The following is a 24,763-nucleotide window of genomic DNA, read 5'->3' as shown; positions in this document are numbered from 1 at the left end:
CTTTCTCAGGCCCCAGTACAGGACAGGGATATTCTTCCACAAGAAAGTTAAATGACACTGCTCTGGGAATAAACATTAAAAACTTCAGCAGTGAGGCCAGGGTAGGCTTTATAGGTAAATAAAAATAAATCAATCAATAAATTGAAAAAAAATCAGGAAAGGATCAAAAAAAACAAATATATTGGCAAACTTCTATAAATGATCAAATGATCATAGGCCAAAGTTGAAGATAATTTTAAATAATATTGAAATTGAAGGCATGGTGGATACTGGGGCTGATGTCACAATTATCACTCCTAAATTCTGACCCCCAAATTAGCCAATTAAAGAGGTGGATATCCAATTCCAAGGAATTGAAACTGTATCTAAAGTAAAACAACGTGTCAGATGGCTTAAATGTATAGGACCAGAAGGTCAAATAGGAAAATTAAAGCCATATGTGGCTGAGATAACCATAAACTTATGGGGAAGAGATCTGTTACAACAATGGGAGACCCAGATTAACAACACCCAAATTCAAAGGCAAAACAGGCAATACTCCTGATAAACAAGTTAAAATTATTTAAAAATGCCATCAAAAAGAGTTACAGGCTGCCCAGGTTGCCCATAAACCAAATACAACACAGGCATTCTTTTCAACTTCATGTTGGGAAACCACTGCTAATAAAACCTCCACAACCTTACCAAGGTGGTTGGCTGACCAACCTATTTGGATTGAACAATGGTCTATGAGTAAAGACAAATTACTGGCACTAGAACAGTTAGTCCTGGAACAGCTGGAGGCTCAACATATAGAGGAGTCCAACAGCCCTTGGAATTCTCCTGTGTTTGTCATCAAAAAGAAATCCGGCAAATGGAGGACATTAACAGATCTCAGAGCCATTAACAAAATTATTCCAGCAATGGGGTCATTACAATTCGGAATCCCATTGCCTTCCTTGTTACCTAAGGAATGGCCTATTATAGTGATTGATTTAAAGGATTGCTTTTTCACAATTCCTTTACATGAGCATGATAGGGAAAGGTTTGCTTTCTCAGCACCCACTTTGAATAGAAGCTGTCCAATAAAGAGATATCACTCAAGGGTCTTACCACAGGAGATGTTGAACGGTTCTACTTTGTGCCAATATTTTGTACAACAACTGTTGGAGGTAATTCGTAAGCAGTTTCCTCAATCCATAATTTACCACTATATGGATGATATCTTATTGGCTGAGTCAGATAGAAAAACATTAGAAAGCATTTTTGATGAAAAATAGAACTTTGCCTTGTTGGGGTTTAGAGATTGCTCCCGAAAAAGTACAAAGAGGAGATTATATTAATTACCTAGGATACAAAATAGGTCTACAGAAAACTCGACCACAAAAAGTACAAATTAGAAGAACCCAATTAAAAACTCTCAATGATTTTCAAAAATTGCTGTGAGATATTACCTGGCTATAGCCTACATTTGGTTTAGCTACCCAAGAGCTAAATAAATTATTTCAAACCTTCCAGGATGATAAGGACTTTAAAAGTCCAAGAACATTATCAACTGAAGATGAAAGTGAATTGGCTCTGGTAGAAAGGAAATTACAAGATGCATATATAGACCATATTGATCCAAATAGGGCCTGTATTTTGGTTATCTTGCTTTCCACTCATTCTCCCACAGGAATTCTTATGCAGAAGGTCAACTATGTCTTAGAATGAATATTTTTGGCACACAAACAAAATAAAAAATTAAAAACCTATATAGAAAAGTTCCTGAATTGGTCCTAAAAGGAAAAATGAGACTTCATCAGTTGGCTGGAATAGATCCAGCTGAAATTGTGGTGCCCTTTACCAATGCTGAGATTGTGTCATTATGGGAAGAGAACGAATGTTGGCAAAGAGCTTGTTGTGAGTTTTGGGAGAAATCAGCAACAGATACCCAAAAATCAAGTCACTTCAGTTTATAAAAAGAAGCAATTGGATTCTCCCTCGTATAATAAAAGAAACTCCAATTTTTGGAGCTCCCACATTTTATAGAGATGCCTATAAATCAAAAAGGGCATGTTGTAAGTCAGAAAATCTGAGTAAAGTGGTGGGGGGTCCTTATTATTCAGTTCAAAAATCAGAATTATATGCAATTCTCTTGGTGTTATCAATTTTTCAAGAAGCTCTTAATATAGTCACTGACACTCAATATGCAGGAAGATTTGTTCTGCATATAGAAACTTCTGATCTAAATCAGGATAATTTGGACTTCACTGTTTCTTCAATTACAAGTAATCAGAAATAGAAATAATCCATTGTATATAATGTATATCAGATCTGATATAGGTCCACCAGGCCCTGTAGCACAAGGCAATGATGAAATTGATCAGCTATTGACAGGAGTGTGTTAGAGGCCTCAGAGTTTCATTAAAAACACCATGTTAACAGCAAAGGTTTAAAAAGAGAGTTTTCTATCACTTGGCAACAAGCCAAAGAAATTGTGCAAAAATATCCCACTTGTTCTTTATATAACTGAACTCCACTACCTGCAGGAAGTAACCCTAATGGTAATCAAAGAAATGAAATTTGGTAAATCATGTGTTTTATTTTATAGAGTTTGATAAACTGAAATAGGTGCACCATACTATAGACACACATTCAGGGTTCCAATGAGCAAACGCCATAAGTTCTGAGAAGGCTGATTCAGTTATTATGCATTTATTAGAAGTGATGGAAGTTATGGTTATGCCTACACAAATTAAGACTGATAATGCTACAGTATATGTCTCTAATAAAATGCTAAGTTTTTTTTTACATATTTTAAGATAAAATATGTAACAGGTATACCTCACAATTCTGCCAGTCAAGCAGTCATTGAAAATTTGAATCATACTTTAAGGGACATGCTTAACAAACAGAGAGGGTTATTAAGACCCCCAGAGATAGATTACATAATGATTTATTGACCTTAAATTTCTTAAATGTTAATGAACAGCAATTAACAGCTGCAAGGAGACACTGGGTTATAGAAAAAAAAACTGCTGAATTATTTCAGCCTATATATTTCAAAGATACCCTAACTTCACAATGGATAGTAGGGAATGTGTTTACTGGGGAAGAGGTTTTGCATATGTTCATACAGGAGAAGAGAAATTATAGGTTCTTTCAAAACGAATAAAAATCAGATATCACAGAGGAAGACGACATGAAGACTTGGCCACACACATGAAGAGAGAAATCAAGAAGACCAAACAGAACAGGTAATATAAATTGGTAATCCCTTCACATGGGAACAACTCTAAAACTGACTGAGACATAAAAAATGTCTCTAACCGGAACTTCAGCAGTACATGGCCAATAAATCCTTGGCTATAATATCCTCAAAATTTATTATGCCATTCTTTTAATTGGCATTGATAAAATTGGTTCACAGTTTAATTTTCTGCCTGTACTTGCCTCAACTGCTTCAATTGCTGTTTCTCATCACGGCCTGCTCCCAAGAGAGCTTTGAAGAAAGCTACAAATCTTAATTGGTCCAGCATTTTAGACTGTTCTAAACAGGACTTTTATTATTTTCTCAACATTCAAAGACTGGACCACAAATATTGCTTACTTAATTAAACATTATTCCAATTTTCTTTGGATCCCCAAAAGGATTTCTGCATGTCCAAAATGTCAGCTAGAAGAAATCAATGAGAATGATGTCCCATTTTCCTTAAGGGGGTTTGGGTAGGTTTTGGGTTGTTTTCTGTGGCTACAAGTGTTTATTGTCATTGGGAGATGTTTATAAATTACTAATGGTCTTATTCAGAGTAAAACTGTTATGCCCAGTTGGGGAACCCCAAAAAAACAGAAATACACTCGGCTGTAAATACATGAGGTTTTTATACGTGTTCGGACATGGTACACAAACTTCCAATGTAGCCCTGAGATATAGGGAAGCAAGATTTTTATGGGGTAAAACTGCAAGCAGGGACTTTCTTTTTTTTCCTGCATTTTTAAACTTTATTTTCTTTTTTAAAATTTTTTATTAATTACACTTTATTCATTTTGTATCCCCCCATAGGCTCCTCCCTCCTCCCCTCTCGATCCTACCCTCCCACCCCTTTCTGCATGCATGCCACTCCCCTAGTCCACTGATAGGGGAGGTTCTCCTCTCCTTTCTGATCTTAGTCTATCAGTTCACATCAAAAGTGGCTGCACTGTCCTCTACTGTGGCCTGGTAAGGCTGCTTCCCCCCCCCCAGGGGAGGTGATCAAAGAGCAGGCCAGTCAGATTATGTCAGAGTCAGTCCCTCTTCCCATTACTATGTAACCCATTTGGACACTGAACTGCCATGGGCTACATCTGTTCAGGAGTTCTAGGTTATCTCCATGAATAGTCCTTAGTTGGAGTATGAGTCTCTGGGAAGTTCCCTGTGTTCAAATTTTCTTGTTTTGTTGCTCTCTTCGTGGAGACCCTGTCCTCTCCAGCTCTTACTATTTCCCACTTCTTACATAAAATTCCATTCACTCTACCCGACAGTTGGCCATCAGGCTCAGCATATGCTTTGATAGTCTGCAGGGCAGAGGCTTTCAGAGGCCCTCTGTGGCAGGTTCCTAGGTTGTTTCCTGTTTTCTTCTTCTGATATCCATCCTCTTTGCCTTTCAGGATGGGGATTGACCATTTTAGTTAGGGTCCTCTCTTTTGTTTAGTTTGTTTAGATGTACTGATTTTAGTGGGTTTATCCTATGTTGTATGTTTATATGAGTGAGTATATACCATGTGTGTCTTTTTGATTCTGGGACAACTCACTCAGGATGATCCTTTCCAGATCCCACCATTTACCTGCAAATTTCATGATTTCCTTATTTTTCATTGCTGAGTAATACTCCATTGTATAGATGTACCACAATTTCTGCATCCATTCTTCAGTTGAGGGGCATCTGGGTTGTTTCCAGCTTCTGGCTATTACAAATAAAGCTGCTATAAACATGGTTGAGCAAATGTCCTTTTTGTGTACTTGACCCTCTTTTAGATATATGCCTAGGAGCAGTATGGCTGGATCTTGAGGAAGCGCTATTCCTAGTTGTCTGAGAAAGCGTCAAATTGATTTCCAGAGTGGTTGTACAAGTTTACATTCCCACCAGCAGTGGAGAAGGGTTCCCCTTTCTCCATAACCTCTCCAGCATGTGTTGTCACTTGAGTTTTTGATCTTGGCCATTCTGATGGGTGTAAGGTGAAATCTCAGGGTTGTGTTGATTTGCATTTCCCTAATGGCTAATGAGGTTGAGCATTTTTTAAATGCTTCTCTGCCATTTGATATTCCTCTACAGAGAGTTCTCTGTTTAGCTCTGTTCCCCATTTTTTAAATGGATTGCTTGGTTTGTTGCTTTTCAGGTTCTTTAGTTCTTTATAGATACTGGATATGAGTCCTCTGTCAGATAAAAGGTTGGTGAAGATTCTTTCCCAATCTGTAGGCAGTTGCTTTGTTTTGATGATGGTGTCCTTTGCTTTACAGAAGCTTTTCAGTTTCATGAGGTCCCATTTATTGATTGTTGCTCTTAGAGCCTGTGCTGTTGGTGTTCTGTTCAGGAAGTTCTCTCCTGTACCAATGAGTTCTAGGGTATTCCCCACTTTTTTTTCTAGCCGATTTAATGTGTCTGGTTTTATGTTAAGGTCTTTGATCCACTTGGACTTCAGTTTTGTGCAGGGTGATGAGTATGGATCTATTTTCATTTTTCTACATGTAGACATCCAGTTAGACCAGCACCATTTGTTGAAGATGCTATCTTTTTTCCATTGTATGGTTTTGGCATCTTTGTCAAAAATCAGGTGTCCATAAGTGTGTGGGTTTATTTCTGGGTCTTCTGTTCGGTTCCAGTGATCCACCATTCTGTTTCTATGCCAGTACCATGCAGTTTTTAAAACTGTTGCTCTATAGTACAAGATCAGGGATGGAGATCCCTCCAGAAGATCTTTTATTGTAGAGGATTGTTTTAGCAATTCTGGGTTTCTTGTTGTTCCATACAAAGTTGAGAATTTTTCTTTCCAGGTCTGTAAGGAATTGTGTTGGCAATTTGATGGGAATTGCATTAAATCTGTAGATTGCTTTTTGTAAGATGGCCATTTTTACTATGTTAATCCTACCAAGCCATGAGAATGGGAGATCTTTCCATCTTCTCATATCTTCTTCTAATTCTTTCCTCAGAGACTTATTTTTTTTTATACAAGTCTTTGACTTGCTTGGTTAGGGTTACACCAAGGTACTTTATGTCATTGGTGGCTATTGTGAAGGATGTTGTTTCTCTAATTTCTTTCTCAGCCCTTTTTTCTTTTGTATACAGGCAAGCTACTGATTTTTTTTGAGTTAATTTTGTATCCAGCCACTTTGCTGAAGGTTTTTATCAGCTGTAGGAGTTCCCTGGTAGAGTTTTTGGGGTCATTCATGTATACTATCATATCATCTGCAAATAGTGATAATTTGACTTCTTCCTTTCCCATCTGTATCCCCTTGATCTCCTTCAACTCTCTTATTGCTCTAGCAAGGACTTCCAGCACTATGTTGAAGAGATATGGGAAGAGTGGGCAGCCTTGTCTTGTCCCTGATTTCAGTGGGATTGCTTTAAGTTTCTCTCGGTTCAGTTTGATGTTGGCTCTAGGCTTGGTGTATATCACCTTTACTATGTTTAGATATGTGCCTTGTATCCCTGATCTCTCCAATACTTTAAACCTGAATGGATGCTGGCTTTTGTCAAATGCTTTTTCAGCATCTAGGGAGATTATCATATGGTTTTTTTCTTTCAGTTTGTTAATATGGTGGAACACATTGATGGATTTCCATATATTGAACCACCCCTGCATACCTGGGATGAAGCCTACTTGGTCATAGTAGATAATATCTTTGATGTGTTCTTGGATTCGTTTTGCAAGTATTTTGTTTGTAAGGGAGATTGGCATGAAATTCTCTTTCTTTTTTGATTCTTTGTGAGGTTTAGGTACCAAGGTGACTGTGGCTTCATAGAATGAGTTTGGTAATGTTCCTTCTGTTTTGATTTTGTGGAATAGTTTGAAGAGAACTGGAGTTAGCTCTTTTTTAAATGTCTGGTAGAATTCTGCACTGAAACCATTAGGTCCTGGGCTTTTTTTGGATGGGAGACTTTCAATGACTGCTTCTATTTCCTTGGGGGATATAGGACTATTTAATTGATTTACCTGGTCCTGATTCAGCTTTGGTAATTGGAATCGATCAAGAAAATTGTCCATTTCATTTAAAATTTCAAATTTTGTTGCATATAGACTTTTGAAGTAAGTCCTAATTATTGTTTGAATTTCCTCAGTGTCTGTAGTTATGTCCCCATTTTCATTTCTGATTTTGTTTATTTGGATGGTGTCTCTCTGCCTTTTAGATAGCTTGGCTAAGGGTTTGTCTATCTTGTTGATTTTCTCAAAGAACCAGCTCTTGGTTTCATTGATTCTTTGAATTGTTTTGTTTCTAATTGATTGATTTCAGCCCTGAGTTTGATTATTTCCAGCCATCTATTCCTTTTTGGTGTGTTTGCTTCTTCTTTTTCTAGGGTTTTTAAGTGACCCATTAAGTTGCTTGAATGCACTGTCTCAAATTTCTTCTTGAAGGCACTTAGTGCTATGAACTTTCCTCTTAGCACTGCCTTCATTGTGTCCCACAAGTTTGGGTATGTTGTGTCTTCATTTTCATTGAGTTCTAGAAAGATTTTAATTTCTTTCTTTATTTCTTCCCTTACCCAGCTGTCTTTTAGTAGCAAGTTGTTCAGTTTCCATGTATGTGTAGGCTTTTTGCTATTTCTGTTGTTATTGAGGTCTAGCTTTATTCCATGGTGATCAGACAGGATACAAGGGATTATGTCAATCTTCTTGTATCTATTGAGGCTTGCTTTCTGACCAACTATGTGGTCTATTTTGGAGAAGGTTCCATGAGGTGCTGAGAAGAAGGTAAATTCTTTTTTGCTTGGGTGTAATGGTCTGTAAATGTCTGTTAGGTCCATTTGATTTATGACCTCTGTTAGAGATATTGTTTCTTTGTTTATTTTCTGTTTAGTTGACCTGTCCTTTGTTGAGAGTGGGGTGTTGAAGTCTCCCACTATTAGTGTGTGGGGATCTATGTGTGGTTTAAGTTTTATCAATGTTTCTTTCACAAATGTGGGTGCCCTTGTATTTGGGGCATAGATGTTTAGGATTGTGATGTCTTCTTGGTGGAATTTTCCCTTGAAGAGTATGAAGTGTCCTTCCCCATCTCTTTTGATTAATTTTGGTTGAAAGACTATTTTATCAGATATTAGAATGGCTACTCCTTCTTGCTTCTTGCATCCATTTGCTTGAAAAGGGACTATTCTTAATTTTATTTTTAAGAGTACATTCCAAAAGGTAGATGGCCAAAAATTTCCCTCACTGGCAAGTTTGGATTGTCATGTCCTAGAATTCTGGCATTCATTTAAAATTTTTTTATCATAGTTATCATTTTAATTTGCTGAAGATTTTTTTTAAAGCTACATGTCCTCTGTGTGTATACCATTGTTTCAAGTTTAATATTTTGTGAGATTCCTGCATGTTTGAGCAAGTCTACATCGTCTCCCAACTTGGGCTCTTTTTCTTTTTTTTCCTACTCAGATGTGTTTGCTTTTGTCTTTTTGCTATTTTATTTTCTTATTATACATTATAGCCCTCCTTGTTTAATATGAGGGTGAATTTAGACAGGATAGAAGGGGAGATGGGAAAGAGTTGCCAGGATTAGAGGAACAGAAAACTTTAATCCGGATGAATATATAAGTAAAATGAGTATTTTTAAAAGAAAAAAAAGCAGGAGGAGAAGGAGGACAATGAAGAGAAAGAAAAAAATGATGTAGGAGTTGGAGAAAGAAGAGAAGTAGGAGGAGGAGAAGGATGAGAAGATGAAGAAGAAGAAGAAGAAGAAGAGGAGTATGTCAAAATAAAGGTTAAATAGCTATGCACAAAAGATCCAGCAATTCTAAAAAGTGAAAAAAAGCAATTTATGAATAATAAAAATAGAAAAAGAAGACAAAACTCACATCAAAATTCTAGAAAATATTTTCAGAAAAATAATAGAAGAATGTATCCTTAACCTAATGAAGAAAGGGTAGCCTTTGAAAGTACAAAAAGTATATAGAACAACAATTAAAGTGTACCAGAAAATAAATTTTTCTCAGCACATAAAATCAAAACATTAAATGTAAAGAAAAGTATATTAAACATAGAAGAGATATTAAAAGTTGCAAGTTGAAAATACTAAGTTGCATATAAATTCAGGCTCTTTAGAGTAACTCCTAATCTCTCAAGAGAGATTCTAAACCTAGAATGGCTGAGACACATTATATATAATCTTTAAGGGACCCTTATTCCTACATCCAGTAAACTTTCAATAATAAATGATGAATAAAGATATATTTCATAATAAAACCAAATATGAGCAGTATCTCTGTAAAACTTCACTACAGAAGCCAATCAATGGAACACTCAAATCTAAAGTGTTAATCACACTCAAGACAACACAAAGAATGAATAATCCCAAGCATCAAATCAGGAGGCAAAACCCCACACCATTACTACAAAATAAAGGGAAATAATAAACATTGCTCATTGAAATCTTTCAACTTGGATGTTCAACTTTCCAATAGAAAGACAGGAACTAACAGAATGGACTAGACAACAATGTCCACTCTTCTGCTACACCTACTGAACACTCATTGGAGAGCATCTCTGTGTAAAAGGATGGAAGGGGACAGTAGAAGAAAGTGGGCCAAAAAAGAAGTTTAGGGGAACTTTATTTTATACAGTTCACACAAACAAATACTAAAATTCTTGAGTCAATTTAAAAGAGAGTATTACTGTACACACTGAATGAGGAGTTCCAAAATTATCCATATGAAACAGATGACTTGGGCTGGTCCAGCACACATCTACACTCATGTTTACTGAAGCACAGCTTACCAGGTGCTAATATAGAATGGACTTGATTGTCCTGAATCAAATCAGTGCAAAATATGATATTATTCATTTTTTTATTCATGGAAAAATGTACTTTCATTTTTATGAGATTTTTAGTAGAATCATATTATTTCTTGTTTATTTGTCTTCCCTACAAAATCTCTCATATAACCCTCTTTTGGCTCTTTCAATTTCAAGTCTTTTGTTGCCAATAAATGCTATTATCATGCATGTGTGTGTGTCTGTTTGTGTGTGTGTATGTGTGCAAGATGGAGTATTACTCTGCAATGAAAAATAAGGAAATCATGAAATTTGCAGGTAAATGGTGGGACTTGGAAAGGATCATCCTGAGTGAGCTGTCCCAGAAGCAGAAAGACATACATGGTATATACTCACTCATATAGACATATAACATAGGATAAATCTACTAAAACCCTGAACATCTAAAGGAACTAATCAATGGAGCAGACACTGACTAAAACACTCAATCCCCATCCTGAAAGGCAAAGAGGATGGACATCAGAAGAAGAAGAAAACAGGAAACAACCTAGGAACCTGCCACAGAGGGCCTCTTAAAGGCTCTACCCTACAGACTATCAAAGCAGACACTGAGACTTAAGGCCAACTGATGGGCAAAGTGCAGGGAATCTTAAGTAAGAAGTGGGAAATAGTAAGATCTGGAGAGGACAGGAACCCCACAAGGACAGCAACAGAACCAGAAAATTTGAACAAAGGGGTCTCCCCAGGGACTCATATTCCAACCAAGGAACATGCATGGAGATAACCTAGAACCCCTGCACAGATGTAGTCCATGACAGCGTAGTATCCAAGTGGGTTCCATTGTAATGGGAAGAGGGACTGCCTCTGACATAACCTGATAGGCCTGTTCTTTGATCACCTCCCCCTGAGGGGAGAGCAGCCCAACAGGCCACAGAAGATGACAATGCAGTCATTCCTGAAAACATTTAACATGTCAAGAAAGGCAATCATTTTACTTTGAAATTGTGGATGAACTCAAAATGTATCATCAAAATTATGACCTGAGTTAGACACAGAGATCAAACATTGTCTGACTTCAGTCCTAATTGGGTTAAAAGCAGTCAGTACCCTGAAATAAGAGTTGAATAGTCAGTATTAGAGCCTGAACATCAGGGTGGAGTGGCATGACTTGTCAAAGAAAACATTTCAGTGACAAGGGGAATAATATAAAGAAATTCTTCAGGATGCGTGCATAAGAGATATTAATCATAGCTTACATTGTTTACTTGAGAAATATTCTGTGTATATTTTTTAAATCTCAATAACCAAAATGTTATAATTACTGTGTAAGAGATATTAATTTATTTATATATTATTTATTCTTCCATTAATTTCCTTCCATTTTCATCCTCCTGAATTTTAAATGATCATTCTTTGCTCTTTTTCAAGCCACTTTTTTCTTAAACTATTTTTACACACTTAACACACCAAAATTTGATTTGTGCAATATTTTACAATATTATAATACTAGGAATATATGACAAACCACTGAATTTAATCAAGGGTATTTATTATATATAGTATTACAGGAAAAAGGAAAATGAGTAGAGATGAAATACTATTCTTTCTAGTTGTTTTTAAGAGACAGTTGCCTGAGTCCAGCCATCTCAGGAAAAAAAAAAAAACACCTCATTTTTTTTTCTATTTTATTATTACAATTTATTCACTTTGTTTTCTGGCTGTAAGCCCCTCCTTCATCTTCCACCAGTTACAAACTACCTCCCTCTTCTACCCCTATACCCCTCTCCTAGTCCAATGATAGGGGAAGTCTTCCTTTCCTACTATCTTCTCATGTCTTACCAAGAATGGCTGCACCATCTTCCTCTGTGGCCTGGCAAGGCTGCACCTTCCAGGAGTAGGTGATCAAGGAACCTGCCACTGAGTTCATATCAGAGCCAGCTGCTGTTACCCTTAATAGAGAACTCACATGGAAACTGAGATACTTATGATCTACATCTGAGCAGGGGTTCTAGGTGTTCTTCATGCATGGTCCTTGGTTGGAACAGGACCCCCAGGGCCCATATTTGTTTACTCAATTGGCCTCCATGTGGAGGACCTCTCCCATCCAGGTCTTTCTATCTCCTGAATCCTCTCTATATTAGTCCATGCTTTCTGCCCAGAGTTTGGCTATGAGTCTAATCATCTGCTTTAATACCCTGCTAGGTGGATTCTTTCAGAGGCCCTCTGCAGTAGGTTCCTGCCCTGTTCCCTGTCTTCTCTCATTCCTGATGTCTATCCCATTTTTGCCCTTCTAAATGAGGATTAAGCATCTTCACTAGGGTTCTTTCTGTTGTTTAGATCCTTTAGGACTATAGTTTTTAGTATTTTAATCCTACATTATTTGACTAATATTCACATATAAGTGAGTATATACCATGAGTGTCTTTCTGCTTCTGGATACCTCACTCAGAGTGATCTTTTCTAGTTGCATTCATTTGCCTGCTGATTTCCTTGGTTTTAATTGCTAAATAGTATTGCATTGTATAAATGTGCCACAATTTCTGTGTCTATTCCTCAGTTTGGGGACATCTAAGTGTTTCCAGATTCTGGCTATTGTCAATAAAGCTTTTATGAGTATAGCTGAGCAAATGTCCTTGTTGTATGGTTGATAAACTTCTGAATATATGCCCAGGGTTGTTATAACTGAATATTCTAGTAGCACTATTCATAATTTTCTGAGAAAGCACCAGATTGATTTCCAAAGTGGTTGTACAAGTGTATATTCCCACCAGCAATGGAGGGTTCCCTTTTCTCCAAATCGAGTCCAGATTGTGTTGCAGATGATGTGAGAGTACACATGAATGACCCTAAAAATTCAACCATGAAACTCCTACAGCTGATAAACACCTTCAGCAAAGTGGCTGGATACAAAATTAAATTTTAAAAAAATCTGAAGCCCTCCTGTATACAAAAGAAAAACAGGGTCAGAAAGAAATTAGGAAAACAACACCCCTTCACAATTGCCACAAATAACATAAAGTACCTTGGTGTGACTCTAATCAGCAAATGAAAGACTTGTATGAAAAAAAAAAACTTCAAGGAAGATATCAGAAGGTGGAAAGATCTCCCATGCTATAGGTTTGGTAGGATTAACATAGTAAAAATGGCCACTCTACCAAAAGAAATCTACAGACTCAATGCAATTCCAATCAAAATACCAACACAACTCTTTACAGACCTTGAAAGAACAATTCTCAGTTTCATATGGAAAAACAAAAACAAAAAAATCAACACAGAATTGATAAAAACATGCCTGTACAATAAAAGATTTTTTGGAGGTAACTTCATCCCACATCTCAAGTAGTACTATAGAGTAACAGTAATAAAACTTCACATAGTACTGGCACCTGTACTTAAAGGGGTGTGCATCTACTCATTAATAATTTTTATTAAATTATATCAATAAGATGATGGGAAAAAACAAGTATAGGGGACTCACCTGCTGTCTCAGTTTCAGACCCAGCTTGAGGGTGCTCAGACACCAATGCTGCCTTGGGCTATTGTTTCTGCTCATCAACCTTAAAGAATCCCTGGCTTTTCTATTAAGAGTGTACTTTTCTTGGCTTTAAAATGTTCTCTAAGATTTTTTACATCAGTCATTAGCAAAAACATCTTTCCTGATTTTGTTAAATAATCTATTTTTCCAAATTGTTTCTAAATATAACGGTCATTGCTAACAATCTATATCTATGGCTCCTTTCAAGGACAGTGGTTAATTCATTAATCTGCTCCAGTGAACATGTGAAAAGAGATCAAGCATTGTTAATTTTAAATGCCAGTGATATTGCCCAGTGATGAGATAGAAGCCTTCTTAGAGTTTTCATACAAGTCAGGTTATAAGGTATGTGGACATCATAAGGGCAACAAGAAGGGATATGCTACATAAGAGCATAAAGTCCTCAGGAAAAGCAGTTCTTGGGATTATGCTTCTCCAAGACAAACTCATCATGACTATGCTAACAGGGGAGCCACACTCCATGAGTTCTACAACTGTTTTGCTGTTGCTCCTGCATGGCTCTTGACAGGGCCAGGTAGCCAAAATAGTTTGCCTATAGATGGGTAAGGGGGGGTGAGGTTAGCTCAGGCCCTGGGAAGGGGAATTTAGGGTATTGCGTGGGCTGGGCTAGCCTGGAGGATCAGATAACATGGAAGGAGTTAAGGATTGCTGGGAGAAAATGGCAGGTAGATTTGATTTGATATGTTAACTAGGAACCTCTGCCATTAGTTCCAGGTTTGGTAACATAAACTTCAGAGAGAGAAGCATGGTCTCCATTGTATAATGATTATCAAGTGAGCCCACAGGGAAGAAAGGTGACAAAAACAAAGATTATGTTTTTCTTTTCTTTCTATATATCTTCTTTATTCTCTTTGAGGGAGGGGGAGGGTGTTTACCCAAACTAGACTCAAATGTTTGCTTTTTTCTTTTGTTTTTCTTACTATATTTTATTAATGGTTTTTATTTTTCACAATTTATTCATTATATATGCTGATTGAAGGTCACTCTCTCAACTACTACTGGTCCCACCCTCCATCCATCTTACCCCAAACCCCTTTCCCTAGTCCACTCAAAAGGGGAGTTCCTTTCCTCTGCCATCCACCCATGCATTATCTAAACAGTACTCAGCTATTAAAAACAGAGAAATAAAATTTCTGCTCTTATTTCTTTTCCATGGGCCACTGTACTCACCTCAGAAGATTTCATACTATGAAGCTTGTCTGCTACCTTACTGTGAACTAAACAGTAAGTATAACTCATTTTAAAGAGTCTCATCCCAAGACACTATTTGCTTGACCATCTCACATCCAGAAACATGTGAAATTTGAAATGCTATGAAGTCTGAAACATTTTATCACAAGCATTTCAGAGAATGTTGCTGTCTGGAGGGCTGTTTCCCACCAGCCCAGGAAGGCATGAGGGGCAGAAGATGAGTAGTATAAATCTTGGAAAGCCTGCAAGCATAACTGTGGTCAGCCAATCTGGGAACCACCTCAGAATGTAAGTTCAACTTTAATTCTAGAAAACAGAAAACAGAGGCTTATATCCCCTGGGAAGTGCCTGCGATGCTCCAAGTATAAGTGTAGATAATTGTTTAATACTAGGCAATTCAAGGATGCTCGATTTGCATTAAACAGCACATTCCTAGTATATGAATAAGAAGAACAAGAACACAGAACCAAATTATCCTATATTTGAAGGGAGGGGAGAGTTATTAGGGATCTGTGACAAAGGCCATCTATCAAATTTGATTGGTGGTGTCCATGTCTAAAGACACTCTCCATATGAAGTCAGGCAGAGTAAACTCACCCTTGACATGGTTACCCATCTAGGCCAGAAGCAGGGTCATACAAGGAAAAGAAAGCCTCCTCCCTCATATCTCAAAATTCAGTGTGGGTTGTGATGTTTTTCAATAGTACCACTGGAACAAAAGGTATGTGTACACAAAGAAACTTCTACAGGCTACCACTGTTGTGATACTCTCAGAGAACTTCCTGGCTGGTGTTAGTTCACCATTCCCTACATATTCATCCACTGGACTAAAAGTTTCTTGTGTAAAGTGAGACAAATGAAAACAGTAAATGTTGAGAATCAGGATTATCAATAAGGCTCCCCTAAACACCTTATTTTATAATACTGTTGCATGTAATTGATATTCACCATTCATTGTATTCTTTTTAAAAATAAGTTTATTTACTTTAAATTCCAATAGTAATCCCCCTCCCTTCTCTGCCCATGACTACCCTCCGTTCCTATTGCACCTATTCCCTTTCCCCTTCAGAAAAGGGAGGTCATTTCCATTGAGCTAGTTTTTCATTTCTGTTGGATCTCAGTGGACCAAAGTACACAAAGGCCTTTCCACATTGTTTATACTCACAGAATTCCTCTCCAGTGAGGATACTTTGATGATGATGATGACTAGATTTGTGCAAGTCCTCACCATTTTAAAACATTCATAGGTTTTCTCTCTACTATGAATCCTTTCATGATGATGAAGATTATACAAATGTGGAATGGTTTCACCATGTTAAAAGCACTCACAGGCTTTCTGTCCATTAGGATTTCTTTCATGAGTGTGGAGATTATTCTGAAGTCCAAAAGTTTTTTCACATTGGTTACAGTCAGACATCTTTCCAGTATGTGTTATTTTATGTATTAGGAGATGTTATGTGCAAAGGCTTTGCCACATAGTTATATTCATATGGTTTCCCTCCAGAATGTGTTGTTGTCTTAGGAGATGATTGTTACATGCAAAGGATTTATCACACTAATTACCCTCACAAGGCTTCTTTCCACTGTGTATCTTTTCCTGTTTTCGGTGACTACTCTGCTGTGCAAAGGCTTTATCCCGTTGGGTATATTCATAAGGTTTCTTTCCAGTATGTGTTCTTTTATGTCTTATGAGATGACTGTTTTGTGCAAAGGCTTTACCACACTCATTACATTCATAAGGTTTCTCTCCAGTGTGTGTTCTTTTATGGCTTAAGAGAGTACTGTTTTCTGCAAAGGCTTTGACACACTGGTTACATTCATAAGGTTTCTCTCCAGTGTGTGTTCTTTTATGGCTTATGAGATGACTGTTTTGTGCAAAGGCTTTACCACACTCATTACATTCATAAGGTTTCTTTCCAGTGTGTGTTCTTTTATGGCTTATGAGATGACTGTTTTATGCAAAGGCTTTACCACACTGGTTACATTCATAAGGTTTCTCTCCAGTATGTGTTCTTTTATGCCGCATGAGATTACTGCTTTTTGCAAAGGCATTACCACATTGATTACATTTATAAGGCTTCTCTCCAGTGTGAGTTCTTTTATGCCATATGAGAACAGTGATATAGGGGGAGGCTTTACCATATAGAGTGCATTTAAAGGGTTTCTCTCCAGTATGACTGCTTTCATGCCTGCAAAGAAAATTGGCACATGTGAAAGATTTACCACAGTCATTTCATTACACTAATAAATATATTTATCTATATGAATTAATTTCATAATTTGGTCTAATGGTAAAGAAGAATCAAATTTTAAAGTTTTATCACTTTATTCACATTCACGGTATTCCCCTTCATTATGTGTATTTTTGAAGATCCCTGTGATGGTAAGTGCATTTGTTATGTGGATCACTTTTATAGCATCATTTTTCTATAAGAGGTTTTCTCCTATATATGAAGAGTATTGTAAGAATTCAGAGTTTTACCACAGCAATCCCATTCACAAGTTTTTGTACTGTATGAATGATACTTCATTTACAAAGTGAGCCAAGACAAGCAGAAGTTCCAAATTCCTAGTATCCATAGGTATTTTCAGCAAAATGAGTTTGCTGATGAATTCTCAGTGAAGTTGCAAAACCAATTAACAGTAACCATTTATCACAGAAAATTTACTCACAGTGGGGACTACTACCAAATCAATTGTTCTTGGAGAAAGACAGATACACTGCTTCTTTCAATAACCCTATGCTCATGTGTCTTAGAATCATTTTGACATATGATATACCAGTTTAATTTACAAAAATAATGAAGATTCCCACATTGAATTAACACAGTTTGTTTTTGTTCATCACAGACATGTCATATAGGGATTAAGGTTTCTCCACAACAATATTCTTGATTCTCATAAGCTGCTCCTTTCACTAAACTTTACAATGTTATTGCACGAAAATTAGTAACACTGGTTCTACTATGTAATTTTTGCTTATTAGAAGGTTTTGGACACATACTAATCACCAATTCAGTGTGTATACCTCTTACAATATCTGAGTAGATAGAATGAGACTAAACAGATTGGCAGTTTAAGTCAGTAGCTGTACTGTCCATATGATTCAAATGGTATTTTTGTTACAATATTATTTTATTTTCTTCTATCTTAGGGGAGTGCCTTGTAAACACAAATCAGATACCTGACATTGAAGTACATGGAATTATGAGATTTTAATGATCATCAGTACACTTAAAGCAGTGCGGTTTTTACACGGTTGCTTTTCTTTAAAACTTCCAGGACACAGCCATGTGTGCTGGTACATGCCTTCAATTCCAGCACTTGTGGAGGCAGAAGCAGGCAGATCTGTGTGATTTTGAGGTCAGGCTGGTCTAACAAGCAAGTCTAAGTAAGTCACAGATACCCAGAAAAAAAAATCTATTTCAAAAACAGAAAATAAAAAGCAACCAATAAACAAACAAACAAACAAAAAACACCAAACTTCCAGGACACATTAAGATTTATATCTGTATCAACATGCACATAAAGTTAGTTTTATTACTTGTAGAACTTTGAAAATGTTCTTCAATATTATGGTCATCCCAATTGTAGCCTAAAATATAGTACGAGAAAATATATATTATTGGAAATATCATGTTATTATTAAGGCAAAACTTAAATCACTATCTTCTGTGACCCTTAGAACCATGCCTGATTTATTTACCTCATTCCTCCTCATTCTCAATTGGAATTGCAGAAGAGGACCAATAACAAAGTAAAAGTTGTCTCTTTATTTTAAAAGTGAAAGAAAAATTGCAGTCTTGCCTATAGCAGTGAGGTTTTCACAGGTCTCTAGCATCACATCTTTGTAGAGTTGCTTCTGGGAAGGTTCCAGCAAGGCCCACTCTTCTTGTTTGAATTTCACATGCACACCATTGAAGGTCACCAAATTCTAAAATATGCCATACATTTGTACAACAGAAACAGTGGCAACAATATAATTTATACTTCATTGTCAATATAATCATATAATTCTACTGCTTCTTCAATTTATTTTCTGACACAGAAGTGCGAATGTTATACAGTTGGGTGCTGTGCATGATGTGAAGTAGGGGAGATGAAAAAGCCTAAACGTTAGATTGAAATAAAAAAACATAGATGTGCTTCAAAAACCTGTGTTTCATCAGTTTGTAAGACATGAATATAAAGTAGCCATTAGTTGGGTTCTTGATCAATCTATGAATCATCTTCAGTTACTTGGGTGAGTAGGTCAGGACCCTGTCATGAGACAGGTGGAAGGACAAAACACAGTCATGATATTTTATATAGCAACAAATGAGATGTGTTGATCAGGGGACACTGAACAGATGGGTAACATCAGTCAAAAGACAACATGGTACTGAATATTATGTTTTGAACAGGGCTCAGGGATGTGGCATATCATTATGTGAAGAGGGGGGCTCATATATTTGTGAAAGGGAAAGTGGACTCCAGTGAATACATGGATAAAAATAATGTGAGTGGCAAGCAACAACAATCATAGCCAATAACACCATATTTCTGAGTGACCAGAAACAAGAAAAGGAATAGAACACATGGTTATTCTTTGATCATTGTTTTGTATATCCTCCTTACTAAATAATGTAGTCTATAGATTAAAAATAAAGATTAAAACTTTTCTATTAAAAAAGAAGTGTTAATGTTATCACTAAGTCATTTTAGAAGAAAACAGAATAACAAGTTTTAACTGTATCATATCTGAACTTTTTGAATAGGATATAGCTTTGGAATAGACATGGCAATTAATGTGGACAAAGACAAACAGAGAGAAGAGTGTGAAATAGAGAGACAGAGACACACAGAGAGAAATTAACAGATTAATACTAAGTACAGATCAGAGAAATTTATTAACAGTTACTAACTACAAAAAATGGTGGACAAGCTGGGTGTATTCTGTCTTGCATTCAATTCAATCACTCAGGAGGCAGATGCAGGTGTATCTTATTGAACTAGATGTCAGCATTATCTATTCAAAGAGTTCTAGGACAACCAGGCCTATATAGTAAGACAGACTCCCCTAAATGTCAATCAAACAAACACAAAATATTGAAAGAACTCAGAGGTGTTTACTGAAGCCTATACAAGTAATTATACATTCATTCCTGTTGTATATTTATTTTCCAGAAATCTGTACTGCCCCAGCTTAAACTGTAACTTCAATGATATCTTACTAAAAAGGAATGCATGTTAAAACAGGTAAAAATAGAAGACAAAAATATTAGCAGTATAAATGCTGATCATAAATGAGCAACATAAGATAGGAGAGATGGCTCAACAGTGAGGAGCTCTTACTGCTCTTGCAAACAATTGGGCTCAATTGTTAGTGTTTACCTACTTTTAATTGCTATACGTTCATGAGTTCTGAAGAAATCTTCAGACTACTGTGAGGATTAGGCACACAAGAGGTGCATATTCATGCATACAATCAAAATACTTATATTCAGTAAAAAGTAAAAATAATTCCCAGATGGCTGGGCTGATTGCACACTGTGTCTGATCAACAGGGTAGCAGAGACTGCACATTGACCAATAGTTGGATGTGTGGGCCCTCAATCACCACTGACTGTGTTTCCAATATAAGAAGAAAACCAATGATGAGGGAAACAATTGGGTCCAACTTCAGAGCACCCAGCTAATCTCTGGGAAAATTCCTTGGATGTTGCAGCAGGAATAAGGTTTTCAAGCAAATGGAACCAAGAAGCAAGCAAGAGTAGCTATTCTAATATCTAATAAAACAGACTTTCAACCAAAATTAATTGAAAGGGATGAGGAAGGGGGAATCCAAGATGGCATTGCCAGGAGGACCAGGACAGGAACAGGACAGCAGTGTTGGTACAGCAACTAAAAGACTGAACTCTGGGCCCTAAAACAACAGCAATCGTGTTTCCAAGGTGAGAGGAAACTCCGTGGTGTGGGGCTCACCCAGTTCCACTCTCAGGTCACTCAGTGAGAACCCAGAAAATATCCCAGGTGCAGGATACACCTGTTTGTCCTGATCACCTTCCGAAGCCAAACTGTGTGCTCCATGGCACCAGAGACTGGGAGCCCCAGTCTCAAAAAATAAAAAATAAAAAACAGGGAAGAAAAAAGTGGGACTGACCTCAGGTCACCCAGTCTATCCCTGGAAAAGGTCCTGCAGACTGGTGGGTGCACAGCTGCCAGCCTTGAGTGGGCCTCCAGTCACTAGGCCTGCATGCCCTACTCTCCAACACAGACAGAACTGTGTGTCTCAGGACACTAGAGGATGGGTTTTCCTGTCTGGAGAAAACCCCACAGGCAAGGAAAGAGCAGGTCCCAGCTTAGAGCACTTAGCTAACTCCCTCCTCACACACACTATCACCACCACACATGGGAACATTCTTGGAAATGTTCTCAGGTTCTTTCCCAGTCACCAGCTTGGTAGCCATCTGGCAAGTGCCTACCTATTCTACACACCATGTCAAAAACCACAGACTAGGTCTTCATGTTGGGAGAAAACCCAAAGGTGAGGAAAATATCTGGCCCTACCTCAGGACACCTAGCTCTGGAAAAGTTTCTGGTTATTCACAGGCTCCAGACACTAGCCTCCTGCTGCACATGTGAGATCAGTGCTCAGCTGCCAAGGATTACTGCTTGGGTACTGAGGCACAGAGCTCTAACCTCAGTCCTACAGAAGCCTGGGATCCCTAAGATCCCCAGATACTGCTCCAAGGGACAACCAGTTATCCCTAACTAAACTGACCAAACCATGGGGTACCCAGGTTACAGCTGCAGCTTATTAATCTACAGCAAGAAAGCCATAAGCAAGACAGCTGTCTCCAGGACTTCTCTGGGTGAGAGGAGACCCCCCTTGACTAACAAAGACCACAATTACCGCTCAAGTCTCTATGCCTGTGGTGAGTTTTGGCAATTCCTGAAAAATACCTGCTATTCAGTGACCGTACCCCAAAAGCTGAGGAGGCCTTTTTCAGGAAAAATCATCTTCCTGCCAAGGGGATTATCCCCACCACAGGATTCCAGGAAGCACCAGAAACTAACACCGAACACCTAAGATAGCCAAATGGGTAGAGGCAAATGTAAAAGCTCAAAAAGACAGAGCAATATGGCATCTCCAGAACCCAGTTATTCATTGGCAAGCAGCCCTGGAAATACCAGGGTAAATGAAATTCAAGAAGATGACCTTACATCTGTGCTTATGAACAGGATAATAGAGGAAAAAATAAACTGCATAAAGACCTAGATGAAGATAAAGTCAAACAGATTATTGCCATTTGCAAAGAAATGGAGGAAGATAAAGTCAAACAGATTATGGACATCCTTAAAGAAATACAGGAAGTTGCAGCCAAACAATTTGTGGCCTTTAGAGAGGAAATACTTAAATCACTAAAAGATATTAAAGAAACAGAGGATTGTTCGAACAAACAGCTGACGGAATTGAAGGAAAATACAGTCAGAGAAGTGAAGGAAATCAATAAAATGGCTCAAGATCTGATAAGAGAATTGGAAAAAAATAAAAAATAAAGAAAACACAAGTGGAGGAAACTGTGGAGAGAAAGAACTTAGGGAGGAAAAGAGGAACTACAGAGGTAAGCATAAGCAATAGACTACGAGAGATGGAAGAAAGAATCTTAGGTGTGGAAGACACAATGGAAGAAATAGATGTAGCTATCAAAGAACATGTTAAATCTAAAAAGTTCCTGACACAGACCATCCAAGAAATCCAAGACAACATGAAAAGCAAAACCTAAAAATAATAGGAATAGAGGAAAAAGAAGATTCCCTCCTCCAAGGCCCAGAAAATATTTTCAACAAAATCATAGAAGAAAATTTTCCCAAATTAAAAGAGGGGTCTATAAGAATATAAGAGGCATACAGAACACCCAATAAATTAGACCAGAATAGAAAATCCTCCCACCACATAATAAACAGTAAGTATACAGAACAAAAGAAAAAATACTAAAAGCTGCAAAGGAAAAAGGCCAAGTAACATATAACGGCAAACCAATCAGAATCACACCTGACTGTTCATCAGAGACTATGAAAGCCAGAAGGCCCTGAACAGATATCATGCAGACCCTAAGAAAACACAGAAGACCACCCAGGCTACTATACCCAGCAAAAGTCTCAGTCATCATAGATGGAGCAAACAAGATATTTAATGACAAAAAAATTTAAACAAATTTGTTTTTAAACAAACGAATCCAGAGATATAGAAGCTCCTAGAAAGAAAACTATAACCCAGGAAAGCTAATTATATTCAGGAAAAGACAGGGAATGAGTAATGTCACTACAGGAAAACTAAAAGTAACCAAGCACACAAACACAGTACCACAACCAATATCAAAATAAAAGAAACTAACAGCCACTGCTCATTAATATTCCTCAACATCAAATCACTTAACTCTCCAATAAAGACACAGACTAACAGAATGGATATGTAAACAAGACCCAACAATCTGTTGCATACAAGAAACACATCTAAGTCACAAAGGTAGACATTACATAAGAGTAAAGAGCTGGAAGGGTCCAAGCAAATGGACCTAAGAAACAAGCAGGAGTAGCCATTCTAATATCAAATAAAATATACTTTCAGCCAAAATTAATCAAAAGACATGAAAAAGGTCATTTCATACTCATCAAAGAAAAATTCTACCAAGAAGAAATCACAATTCTGAACATCTATGCCTCAAATACAAAGGTACCCATGATTGTAAAAGAAACATTAATAAAACCTAAACCACACACAGATTCCCATACATTACTAGTGAGAGGCTTCAACACCCCACTCTCAACAAGGTACAGGTCAACAAAACAAAAATTAAAAAAAAATAACAATATCTCTAACAGAGGTCATGAATCAAATGGACCTAACAAACATCTACAGAACCTTATACCCAAACACAAAAGAATTTACCTTCTTCTCAGCACCTCATGGAACCTTCTCCAAAATAGACCATATCGTTGGTCACAAAGTGAGCCTCAACAGATACAAGAAGATTGAAATAATGCCCTGTATCCTATATAATTACCATGGACTAATGCTGGACCTCAACAACAACAGAAATAGCAAAAAGTCTACACACACATGGATACTGAACAACTCACTACTAAATGACAGCTGGGTCAGGGAAGAAATAAAGAAAGAAATTAAAGTCTTCCTAGAATGTAATGAAAATGAAGACACAACATACCCAAACTTATGGGACATGATGAAAGCAGTACTAAGAGGAAAGTTCATAGCACTATGTGCCTTCAAGTAGAAATTTGTAACATCTCATATAATCAACTTAATGGCTCACCTAAAATCCATAGAAAAAAAGAAGCAGACACAGCAAAAAGGAACAGACACCTGGAAATAATCAAACTCAGGACTGAAATCAATCAATTAGAAACAAGTAAAACATTTCAAAGAATCAATACAACCAAGAGCTGGTTCTTTGAGAAAATCAAGAAGATAGACAAACCCTTAGCCAAACTAACAAAAAGGCAGCGAGACACTATCCAAATTAACAAAATCAGAAATGAAAACAGGGACAAAACAAAAGACACTGAGGAAATCCAAACAATCGTTAGGACTTACTTCAAAAGTCTATATGCCACACAATTTGAAAATCCAAATGAAATGGACAATTTTCTTGGTCGATTCAACTTACCAAGGATGAATCAAGACCAGGTAAATCAATAAAATATTTCTATATCCACTAAGGAAATAGAAACATTCATCAAAAGTTTCCAATCCACAAAAAGCTCAGGGCCAGATGGTTTCAGTGAAGAATTGTACCAGACCTTCAAAGAAGAGGTAACTCCAGCTCTCTTCAATCTATTCCACAAAATAGAAACAAAAGGAACACTACCAAACTCATTCACTGAAGCCACAGTCACTTTGTAACCTAAACCTCACAAAGACACAACAAAGAAAGAATTTCAGGCCAATCTCCCTTATGAACATTGATGCAAAACTACTCAACAAAATACTTTGCAAACCCAATACAAGAACACATCAAATATATCATTCACTATGACCATGTAGGCTTCATGCCAGGTATGCCGGAGTAGTTCAATATACAACAATCCATC

The sequence above is a fragment of the Meriones unguiculatus genome (assembly GCF_030254825.1).
Source record: "Meriones unguiculatus strain TT.TT164.6M chromosome 13 unlocalized genomic scaffold, Bangor_MerUng_6.1 Chr13_unordered_Scaffold_34, whole genome shotgun sequence".
NCBI classification, from domain to species: Eukaryota; Metazoa; Chordata; class Mammalia; order Rodentia; family Muridae; genus Meriones; species Meriones unguiculatus.
This window is presented reverse-complemented; position numbering follows the sequence as displayed.